The sequence below is a fragment of the Sebastes fasciatus genome, chromosome 2 (genome assembly GCF_043250625.1).
Source record: "Sebastes fasciatus isolate fSebFas1 chromosome 2, fSebFas1.pri, whole genome shotgun sequence".
Lineage (NCBI taxonomy): Eukaryota > Metazoa > Chordata > Actinopteri > Perciformes > Sebastidae > Sebastes > Sebastes fasciatus.
This window is the reverse complement of record NC_133796.1, coordinates 17,212,860-17,224,076: the sequence shown is the minus strand read 5'-3', so window position 1 is coordinate 17,224,076 and position 11,217 is coordinate 17,212,860.

The window sequence follows — 11,217 nt, the reverse complement described above, 5'->3', positions numbered from 1 at the left end:
GGTGGTTGAACAACCCTGCTGGGTTACAGACAGCATTTAGATCTCTTTAAAACCTGCCCTGTGTGTCTTTGTGTAATTCTCATTTCACATCCGAAGTTTCTCAGCCGCGGTGACATTGACATGCAGACGGTATCGCAGGAGATCTCCAAGACTGATAAACTGATATCTGTTTGACACATGTTTGATTAAATTTACTGTGCTTATTTTCAGGTTCATGCTTGTATTTGAGGTTTCTACTAGAACATGTTTATATGCTTTTAATGTTCAAAAAACGCTTTATTTTACCCATACCGGCTGTTCCGCAGCACCTCTTTTCACCCTTTGTCTGAAACACTCCTGAAAAGCCCAGTCTGCTCTGATTGGTCAGCTGGCCCGCTGTTGTGATTGGTCAACCAAACCAAACTCTTCGGACTCTGCTGCAGCTCCGCTCTAACTAGCTTTGTTTGAGGGCGTGCCAAACTAGACGCTAAACAGGTATTATATAAATGTGTTACTTGGTGACATCACCATTACAGAAGAAAAGGCGGGACTTCGAGCAACAAAACAATTCATCCAGTAGGTATGCATTTGCTCTCATGGAGGTCCATGACCACCTCCAGGTTTTACTCTTCTTTTCCTTATCCTACTCCCAAATTGTGATTCAGTCATGGTCACATTTACCTGTTGAGGGTACCTGCTGGGCCCAGATTGACCAGCCCGATGTCCTGCCCTCTGCTGCCCCCAAGTTCCCCTCAAAACAACAGCATAATTATTTTGAATATAATTTTGTATATAATTAAGGAATAAAGATGAATGTCTCACTTCATAAAGTGCTATGGGACTACAAGCTACAAACAAACATATAGTATAAATGACTTTCCTTTGTTGTTTTAGCTCACATCTTGTTTCACTACATGTGTACCATGTTATTTAGAGTGATGGTTGAAAAGTGAGTGAAAAGTGTCATTCAGACACGCATTCAAATAAAAACACATTGAAGTTTATATTCTGCATAATTATTGCAAGGACATTACAGCAGAACACCATTAATAGGATATAGTATTAATTTAAACCAAACATAATAAAAAAAAACATTTTGGTGTTCATAAGGATGCAGTCACATCTGCATTCATAGTTAGATTTGGACTTCAGGCTGATACAACTTTAGATCACAGAGGTGAGATGTGGATGGGAAAACAGATGTATACAAATGGCCGCTGAGGATTCCATGGTTGCTATGGATATCTCAGGTGCATCTTTTCTACAAGTTTGTCATTTGAACATAAACAAGCCCTCAAACGGTCGAGAGAAGTTGTTTCTCAAGTTTCTCTCGACGATTTCTTTGAAATTATCGCTTCAACTGAGGACTTTTTACATCCTGATGAGAATAAAGACTCACAGAGACTGACGAGAGCCCCACTACTAACTTCCATAATGGAAAATGTGAGATTTGTTTTCTATGTATTTTACCGTTGAGACAAAGGTTCACTGATAGCAGGCAAGGCTAACAGGCTCTGCCATGAACAGACCCACACACCTGTAGAGCTGAGCAATATGGAAATATAAGCTAGATAAAACATAATTTACAACAGATAATATAAACATAGCCGATATAATATTATAGAAGAAATATGATATAATGATTTGAAGATGAGCTGATATGGATATTTAGCCTATTAGATCCTCTCTGTCATCAGACGTTAATCAACATTAGTTGCAGGATAAAACCAAATTAAATTCTATTAAACATTAAATCTCATATTTTTATGCAAAACATTGTAGGCAACAAAAATAGCCTAAATGTTATAAATTAAAGGCGAAGCTTGGTCTAGTTGCCACTATATACACAAGAAATTTAAGTCCCTGATGACAAATGAACATAATGATTAAATATAGGCTAAAGTAGATTGAAAAACTCAGAATAGAGATTAAAAGAAGTGCCAGATTTTAAGGAGCTCATTGTAACTTCAATGTGTTGTTCTGTTGATTTTCACTCAGGCTGTGATATGAACTGACAGATTTTGCTGCTTCTGTTCGTGTCAATTTTATAGGCCTACTTTCATACAGAACTTAGATTTACTTTGACTCCAATAATCTTGCAGAGAAATCAATAACAGGTGTAGTGAAGAAGTATGTTAAAGTTTGACACAATTCTGCATGAGTCAAGCTTCGCCTGTTTAAAAAAAAGTTTTGTAATAACGTCACACATCTGGCATAGTGTCCTGGCAAACAGCAGAGATATGAAACATACGTAGCGGGCTGTACTCTAAAGCGTTAACATGATAACTCTCTAAATGCTGAGTTTTTTTTTCTGACTCCAATTATTTCTAATGGAGATAGGTCCCTGCTTTTCATTCTTTTGAATTTGTCTGTTGGGGTTTCTTCTAATCTTTTAAGTCCCCCTCAGGCTTCTTAGAGCCCTCTCTTTGTTTTGGTTGTCAGTGTCTGCACCCTCTTGTGTTTTATGTTGTCTTGATTATATCCTGACTCACAGGATGAAGCACAGTGCCAGGATTGGGTTGCAACAAGGAGCATGAGATCTGTATTTGCTGGAGGCTGCTATAGTGTTAGAGGGGGATTTGGGGGATAAGATGTTGTGGCCGGTGGTAAGTAATCTCCTTACAGCTCAACAAACAAGGAAGCCTGTCATTCTTACTGCCTTGATTGGCTGACATCAGTTATGTACACACCATTCTTGTATTGGATTTTGCTTTGTTAAACACTTAGTCTCTCTTGCTACACTATCAGTGCCTTCTTGTCTCGACTGTTGAAACCATAATACCTTATTTTATACTGTACAAGTGTGAGTAAGCACAAGTGAGGAAAGCACCAGTTTGAATCATACATTAAGAATGATCTCATCCTGTATATACAGTAAACAGAAAGGAAGGTAACAATGTGTGCAAAGTGATCTCAGGATCAGTTTCAATGTCTCATCTCATGCGTCATAGTCTATATTCCGGGCAGCGCTGGTGTTACCCAGTGTAATGGTAACGTCACTTGTCAGTCTTATTAAATTTGTCGAGCACTTGTCATTATGAAAGCATGTCTGTAATTACATAAGACGCATTACATCCACTTAAACACAGATGATGTTCCTTCCTCATTTATTATTCAAATAAATGACGGGGACATCGGTCATCAGATCTTCATAACACAGCATTTGTACTTGAGTTAAAAATATTTAAAAGACAAAATTTGCCACTTTCTATATTAATTCCTCAGCGTATGCTATTTTGAAAGCTGCAGTTTTCCAGCTGCAAAATCTTTTTTTTTCACATTTCTATATTGTGGAAATCATTATTCATGCAAACATCATATACTGTATGCGTGACAATATGACAAAACAGAGAATATTAGGCATCATACTGACATACAGGTACCAAAACAAGCATGACTCCATTCCTACTAGGCTGATACACGAGTCCATGTCCGTTTCTCTTCTCATGCACTGATTCCTAACATTTTGGACGCCTAAAATCAGTCTTTTTCAGCGTTCGGTTGTCCTTAACTCCACCCTCTCGTGTAAGTTCTGGTTGCAAATAACCAAGATGGCGACTGCCAAAATGCCGAACTCGAGGCTTCAAAACGGCAGTCCACAAACCAATGTGTGACGTCACGGTGACTACTTCCACTTCTTATATACAGTTCATGAAACACATAATGCATAAATGTATGTCATTAAACCATGGGTAGACCATGTGCATCTCCTCTAAAGCAGGTAGCAAGTTGGGGAACCCAGCTCATTAGTCATTTGTGACTTGCCCTTGTGGACTCTTCACTGCCGTTAACAATTAAAACTAAGTGTCTAAAACAAGCTAACTTTATCATTAAATAAGCACTTTCAAATGCATTCATTGCCATGCATTCCTGCTGATGTCACCTATTAGTATGTATCAGGAGTTCAGATGCTTTGAGTGTAACTCTACCCAGAGACACATAAGGCATAATCCCCTCTCATACCATAGCTAATGACTCCAACACCATTCATCACCATCCCAACCATCTTTAACCACCACAAACTGACACTATGCTGCAGGAACCTCAAAGAGGCGTGCTGCTGACATTTGGTCAAGTTTAAGAGCAAATTAACAGAGACGGTGGTAGATCCAATCCCAGTGTAGCCATTACTGTCAGGCGGACATTTTTTTTCTTGCATGTGACCTTTAAGGAGGAAGCTGACTGCACACTTCTCTTCAATTACTGGATGACTTCAACAGAGTGAGGTAAACCAGTGGAAAGGGTGAGACCGTAATGAAGAATTACTGACGAATTGGGAGGTCTGTATTACAGTGAGAGAGGCCTCTAAAGGATACAAGGAGAGAGGGTTGCAGGTTTCAGATTGCAAAAGGATGAGCTCAGTTTCACAAAGCTTTATTGATCTTAAGCGTTACCGGCCGTGTGTATAATTTCCTGCTCTGATTGTGTGTCAATTTTGCAATTAAACTGTTCCGTATAGAGAGAGAGAAATGTATTATATCCTCATCCCTTATTTACCTGATTGAATGCCCTGCTTCACACATTATGTCGTGATTTAAGAAAACTGAAGGCTAAACAATCTCCACAGTCTATAACATATTCAAAACACCTCTCACTAGATTAATGTAATTTAACCCTTACTAAAAATGGTTCATAACTTTACAGAAAAATCAATACTGGTTGCAAATCTTGAATGCTTTCTGTCCAACCTCCAATGTTTTCTTTGCAACATTTTCTGCTTTTCAGTCTTACACGTAGTAATATTGATTTCACATTACACCACTATGAGGTAAGGCCATAGTATAAACAGCACATTGTCATGTTTTAATTACTTGCACTAAGTAACAATCATCAACATGAGCATTTATTTTTGCTAAAGTGTAGATTTTTGCATTGCATTTCACATTTTTGCAGCACCCGCTCTGTCTATTTCTCATTTCACAACAAGGCCCCAGCCCACGATAACGTCTCATTTCCCCCAAATAGCATTTTCCTTATTAATGTGTGGTCATCGTTTGCTGTGTGCCACTATAAAGCCTCCATTATTTGGCTGCCTGGCCGCTGCTATTGATTTCCTGTTTCTCAATTCTCTAAACAGAAGCCAAACTGGGCAGCTTGTATGGATCTATCCCCCTTTCTCTGTTTCTCTCTCCCCGTCTTTCTCACCTATCCCTCGTCTTCCTAACCTTTATCTCTAAACTGTCCTCTTTTAGCTTTCAGCTCTTTCTTACTCATTGGTGTAATGTTCTGCTCTACTTCTGTCGTTGGTATGCTTGGTCTGCCTCCAAGACCCAGAGGTTAAAAAAATTTGAATCCAGTTTGGACTGAAGAAGCAGCTTTGACAGCCGCAGCATAACAAGCAGCAAAACATCCTGCCCACTGTGTGCTTCAGTGGATTTAAAAGACCACATTGGCTTTTTTTTTTTGGTAGGAGGCAAAATACTCCCTTTATCAACTTTCTGACATTTGATTAGAAGTTTGGTGCTTCTCTGTTGTTAGTATTTAGTGCATGTATTACCCAGTAAATACTAGATGTGCTTAAATGATTCCATGCGATGAAAAATACAGAATGAAAGGAGCATGATTTTACACAATAAGCTCTCCATCCCTCACACAAGAATGCGAACTTTTGGGGACAGAGCCTTCAGTGTGACAGCCCCCACACTTTGGAACTCTCTCCCCATAGAGCTCCGCAACGCACCATCTCTGGACACCTTCAAAAGACTCCTCAAAACCCACCTCTTCACCAAGGCCTATGGCCCCTAGCTTCTGTTACAGTTGTTGTGTTTATTTATGTCTTTGTTAAGCGTCCTTGGGTTTCATGAAAGGCGCTATATAAATCCAAGCTATTATTATTATTATTATTATTATTACTACTTGCTTACTCCACCTGAAGAATACTACTCAGTCTGTGAAAACAATTGTATGATTTTTTCTGTGGCCAAAGAGTATAGTAGCAAAGAGGCAAAATCTGGTGGTTTTTTGACAATGGCCGCTAGATGGCGCTGTTTTAGACTGTAAACGCCAGTGAGTCCATAGCCATAAATGTATAAGGAGATGTCTGTAAATAAGAGGATACTTTTTTTTCGAGGTAAATCAACTTCCCAGTACGGACACTTAAATAACCCTCATTTAAATCATTATGTCCTAAAAGATGTAAAATTCACTAATAGCTGAATCCAGAGTTATTTTCCTCGCCATAATGAACGTGCATCAGAACCACAGGATAGCACCGCCCTGCACGTTCATATGATTTAAAAAAAGTTATTTTTCTAAATTAAAAAAAGTAATTTTTATAAAACGGTCGCTATATCCTGACAGTAGTACATGAAACAGGTAATCTGAACAATATCATGTGCCTCTGTGTCCTCTGGTGCTCCTAATGGCATCTGCAAGATTTCACAGACCTGAGGAAAACAACCAATCAGAGCTGACGTGGAGTCCGCTGTCCAGCTGCCGTCTATGAGAGCCAGCTGTCAATCACTTGCGAACTCCCACTAAACGGTCAAACTAGGCAGCGCTGATCGATTACAAATCAATATTCTGTTACTGTAATGCCTATTTTTCTCGCCTCAAATGTTTTCAGAATCATCTTGTAGTGCACGGTTTAGCTGTAAAATGAGAAAGTTTGTGACCCAGCAGCCATGTTGGGATCATTTGAGGGAATAGTAAGCAGCTCTCACATGGCCGGAGCACAGCCAATAGGAACGCTCTTTGTGAAATGACCTGTGATTGGTCAAAGTCTTCCGTCACAGGCTAGATTATCTAAAGCCTGAAAACAGCCATGAGGAGGTACAGCAATCTAGTTTTCTCTCTGAACACTTGAATTACAATATGCTGAAAGGTTGTTATGGAATTTTTGCCCAATGATGCCAAAGAATTGTTGCCTACTGAAGCTTTAAGCCTTCATAATGCATTATCAGTCAGGAGACATTCGTAAGATGTTACATGAACATCAGTGTGCTTTCTGTTGCCATAATGGATGAAGAATGTGGTTGTGAAAAGCTCATTGTCTGCTTCAAGCTATGTACGGCTGTCTTGGTTTTGTATCCAGTGAACACACTTTGCTGTGGGGCTCTGAGAGGGGCAGGACACAACCACCTTGCTGTTTGTTGATCCCAACACCACAGTCCACATTCACAACCTCCAGAGAGCATGACAGACATTCAAAGCAGAAGTACGGTAGCACAGGCAGAGCCACAGCCTTGTTAAAAGAACATCACCAGCTGACTGGGAATACTGTCTGTCTGCGACCCACAGACCTGGCATTCTTCAAAAATAACATCAGAAAATACAAGTGTGAATGTCAATGAATTGAAGAGTGTCAACTATCTAACTCTGCTTTCGCTCATATTTCTACAGCCGCATAGAATTAATTGTAATAAGGATATGTGCATGTGTCACATCTTGACTTTTCTTACTGTGTACCTGTTTGAAGCAACCAAAAATGTGTCATGGCTCACACCTTACATAGCCATTTTCATTACATCAAGCAGACCAACGTTTATGAAAAATGTAACAAATACAGCCAATTATTTGTTAATGGCAATGCTTTAAGACTTATTTTAATAAATCATCATAATGCATCATGAATAATTGATTATATAAATTCTTTTCATATATTTTGTATGTCTTACAATGCATTATGCATGTATCTGTAGTGCATTATACATATGTGCTTCATATGCTAATAATCCTTTAATAGACATCCTAAGAGCTACACCATATGTGGAAACTTACGTTCTTATCAAGAGATTTAACTTATAAATGTGTACTTTGATAATGAAAATGAAAACTGAAATTGGACTTCATTTGATAGAAGACATTTTTCCATTTAATTAGTTGTTGCCACTGAAGAGTTTATTTATTTATGGAGGCACTCTGCAGCGGGTGTGAGCTTCCATCTGTGATTTACAGTATTTGCAAATCACAAGCTGCAATAGTGGACTAATGGGAATCATTTATTGCCATTGCTTTTTGGATAATTTTATAATAATATGATTCAGAGTACAAATTGCTGCGCACATTAGCCAGTTAAGGCCACCTAATGTCCTCCAGATTTGGGAACAGTTCACTGTATGACAAGACAGAGATTTTGACATATATTTCTCATGTGCAGTCAATTTTTTCAAGCTCGCATGCTGTTTTTCCCTGCAAAGCCTGCAGCCGTTCACACATGGGTGCTGCCTCTATCCAGCTGAGTCACAATCCTCCGCTGTTAGCACCTGAGCGGAGCAGCTGGGGATGCTGCTCCTGAAGAACAGCTGCTGAGAAAAAACAGACAATGTTTCTCACTCACTAGCGTTAATATTCCTGTGTTTTTTTCAAATTGGAATATATATAGCAGAAAAAAATATTGCAATGTCAGTTTTTTTCCAACATTGTGCAGCTCTAAATGTACATGAGCAAGAATGTAGCACAGCATGGAAGTGAAAACAGTGCTCTGTTTATTTCAATATGAAAGTGCTATAAAAATGTTGTCTCTAAAATCAATGAATAATCGTGATAAATAATCGTGATATCAATATTGATCAAAATAATCGCGATTATCATTTTGACCATAATCTAGCAGCCCTATGTCTAACACACTTGATGTGCATAGGGGCACACGCCGTGCATGCTTTAGTTGATAATACTAAGAGATCAGCACCAGTTATCGCTCCACTGGCATTTTATTGGATCATGTAAAGTCACAAGCGTCAAAGCTGTGTATTTCCGCCGTGTGATCTATGAGAGGTACCAGCTGAGAGAGAAAAAAAAATCCATTTGCACAAAACTCTTGTGACTTGATGTCCTTGTTTGACATGCAAGACACAACAGAGTGGCGTTCCTACTTTTATTCCCTCTTTAGATAGAATAAACTACACAAGAGCGGAATAAAATAAGTTTATAAACTCACACTATTATGCACACACACACTGCTACATCACGTCAGAAGTCCTTCAGTATCAGCTCGATCTAGCAGACTTTCATTTTCCACCACCTCACCTTTAGACACACACACACACAGGTTTAGCCGAGGAAACCACATACATGGTTTATCAATCAGAGGACGGCTCTACAATCCATTTCCTTCTCTCTCTCTCCTCAAGTGGGAAACCAATCCAAGCAGAGGCCCATCTCCTGAAATGAGATCCCAGATAACCCAGGATAAACCCCATGGACTGTGTGTGTGTTCATGTACTGTATGTGTGCCTATATATCTGTATGTAAGTGCATCTGCTCTTTGTGTGTATGTGTGTGCCTCTAAAGTGTGTATCTGGTAAATGTCAGCCTGAGTGAGTTTTTTTTTTTTTCAGCTTTTTCATTGCACATGTTTTGGATTAGTTGTTTTATTGTATTAGCTGTTAAATGCTAAATAGGCTTTAAAGTACACCTCAGAGGGTTTACACACTCACTTACACACTCATTTTTCTATCGTAGATTGTTAGATACATGCATGGCCAGGCCGACTTGTTTTGTTTCCGGTTCGGATTGGCAACCTCTACTTCTTCTACTCTGTTTACTGGCGCATTACAGCCATGCATATAGCCTATAGCACCACCTTCTGACCAAACTACGCTGTAGCCGACAAGCCGAGTTTACTCGCTCCAAACCAGTTGATGCAAACGCGCCTAATTCGCATTTCTTTTTTTTGCAACATTTCAAAAGTTCACTTAAAATTTGCTTGACAATTGAATGGAAACACAGCTACTGACACAAATATACATCTATACCCTTTTTCCTCTTACCCATTTCTCTGACTCACATCTTATAAAACTCAACATTCAGGACTTAGGGAAATTTGACCACTAATTATTTTGTATTTTCCATGAATTTCTCAAATCTCTCTCTCTCTCTCTCTGTCTCCCTCTCTGTCTCTTTACCCTTGTTGACCTTTCATATTCACCAGAATCTCTCCCACACACTGCTCTCCTTATCAGCTGATATTGCAACTTTATAGGACAGAGAGACAGCCAATCTGTGTGTGTGTGTGTGTGTGTGTGTGTGTGTATAGGATCATGTCCACACTAAGGCATCTAAATGTGAAAACAACACTACACTTTTTGGGCTTTTCATCCACACTATGTTGGTATTACGACCAGCAAAAATGGTCATCTTTTTGAAAAGATGACGTGTGATTTTCAGAACTAAAGCTATAACAAACATGGCTAACACACCGCTCGTCCGTGATGTTAAGAAGCCATCTTTCTAGCCTCTGACACTCTGTGATGTCTTTTTTTGTGTTTCACTATAGCTGATCAAACAAAACAGGTGTTGTCATAGACATATTTTTTTGTTATCGGCTGCCTGCACAAAAATGATTGAGGGTGTTCATACATAATAACACCCCAGTAATCACCCCAGGAATTACTCAGCCTTGCTGAGCAGGTAACATTTATGACCCTCGATCATCGCCAAAGCATCGTAATGTTTTTTGGCGAAATGCCTTTGGCAATCGTTTTCACTGCAGATTACACTCAGGGCTGTTTTGAAAGTCTGATGTGGATGATCCAAATATAATGATTGGGTTTGGAGGGTTCCTTGATTTAAGCAAAACTGATTTTTTTGGCCACTTGGGAGCAACATTAACAAGTTGATATGGCAAAATTGATGGCAATCAGTTGCTTATTTACATATCCAGCAGTCATGGAGCAACATTATCATTCATTTATAAGTGTGATTCTCTCTGCTTGGCAAATCTAAGTCCAATATTCACTTTCTTTTAACTCTGTTTTTGGTCTCTACGGCTAAATGCGTGTTGATGTGCAGAAGAAATTGTCTAGCATAATTAATCAAAACAACACATTTGATGTGCACATTAGCACGGGGATTCTGTGGTTATTTTACAACAGTCTGATGCTGGTTGTACAAAATGTCAACCGGCAGATCTGCCGTGCGTAATTGTGGCTTGACAGTGTGCATCATCTCTCCAGTTAGAGACTGCTGGAACAGATGCCTGCTGCCTTCAGATGGCTGTAAAGAGAGTCACCAGTGTGAAGGAAAAACCGTCAGTGGTAACTGTCAGGACAAACAGAGCTTCATTCTGCCATTAAACGCTGGTTGAAAAATCAGTGTTATCATGTTGGAATAAAGTTATCATTGCTGTCACAACAATAAACTAAATTACACATATTACCAAACTAATTCATGTTTGCAAATTCATGTTTCTGTTAATGCCACTATAACTGCGTGTGCCATCTTAAGAAGTCATTTCAGCAAATAGAAATTGTCAAATAGAAATTATAGAAAAGCATCATAAACCACCAAACAGTTAAG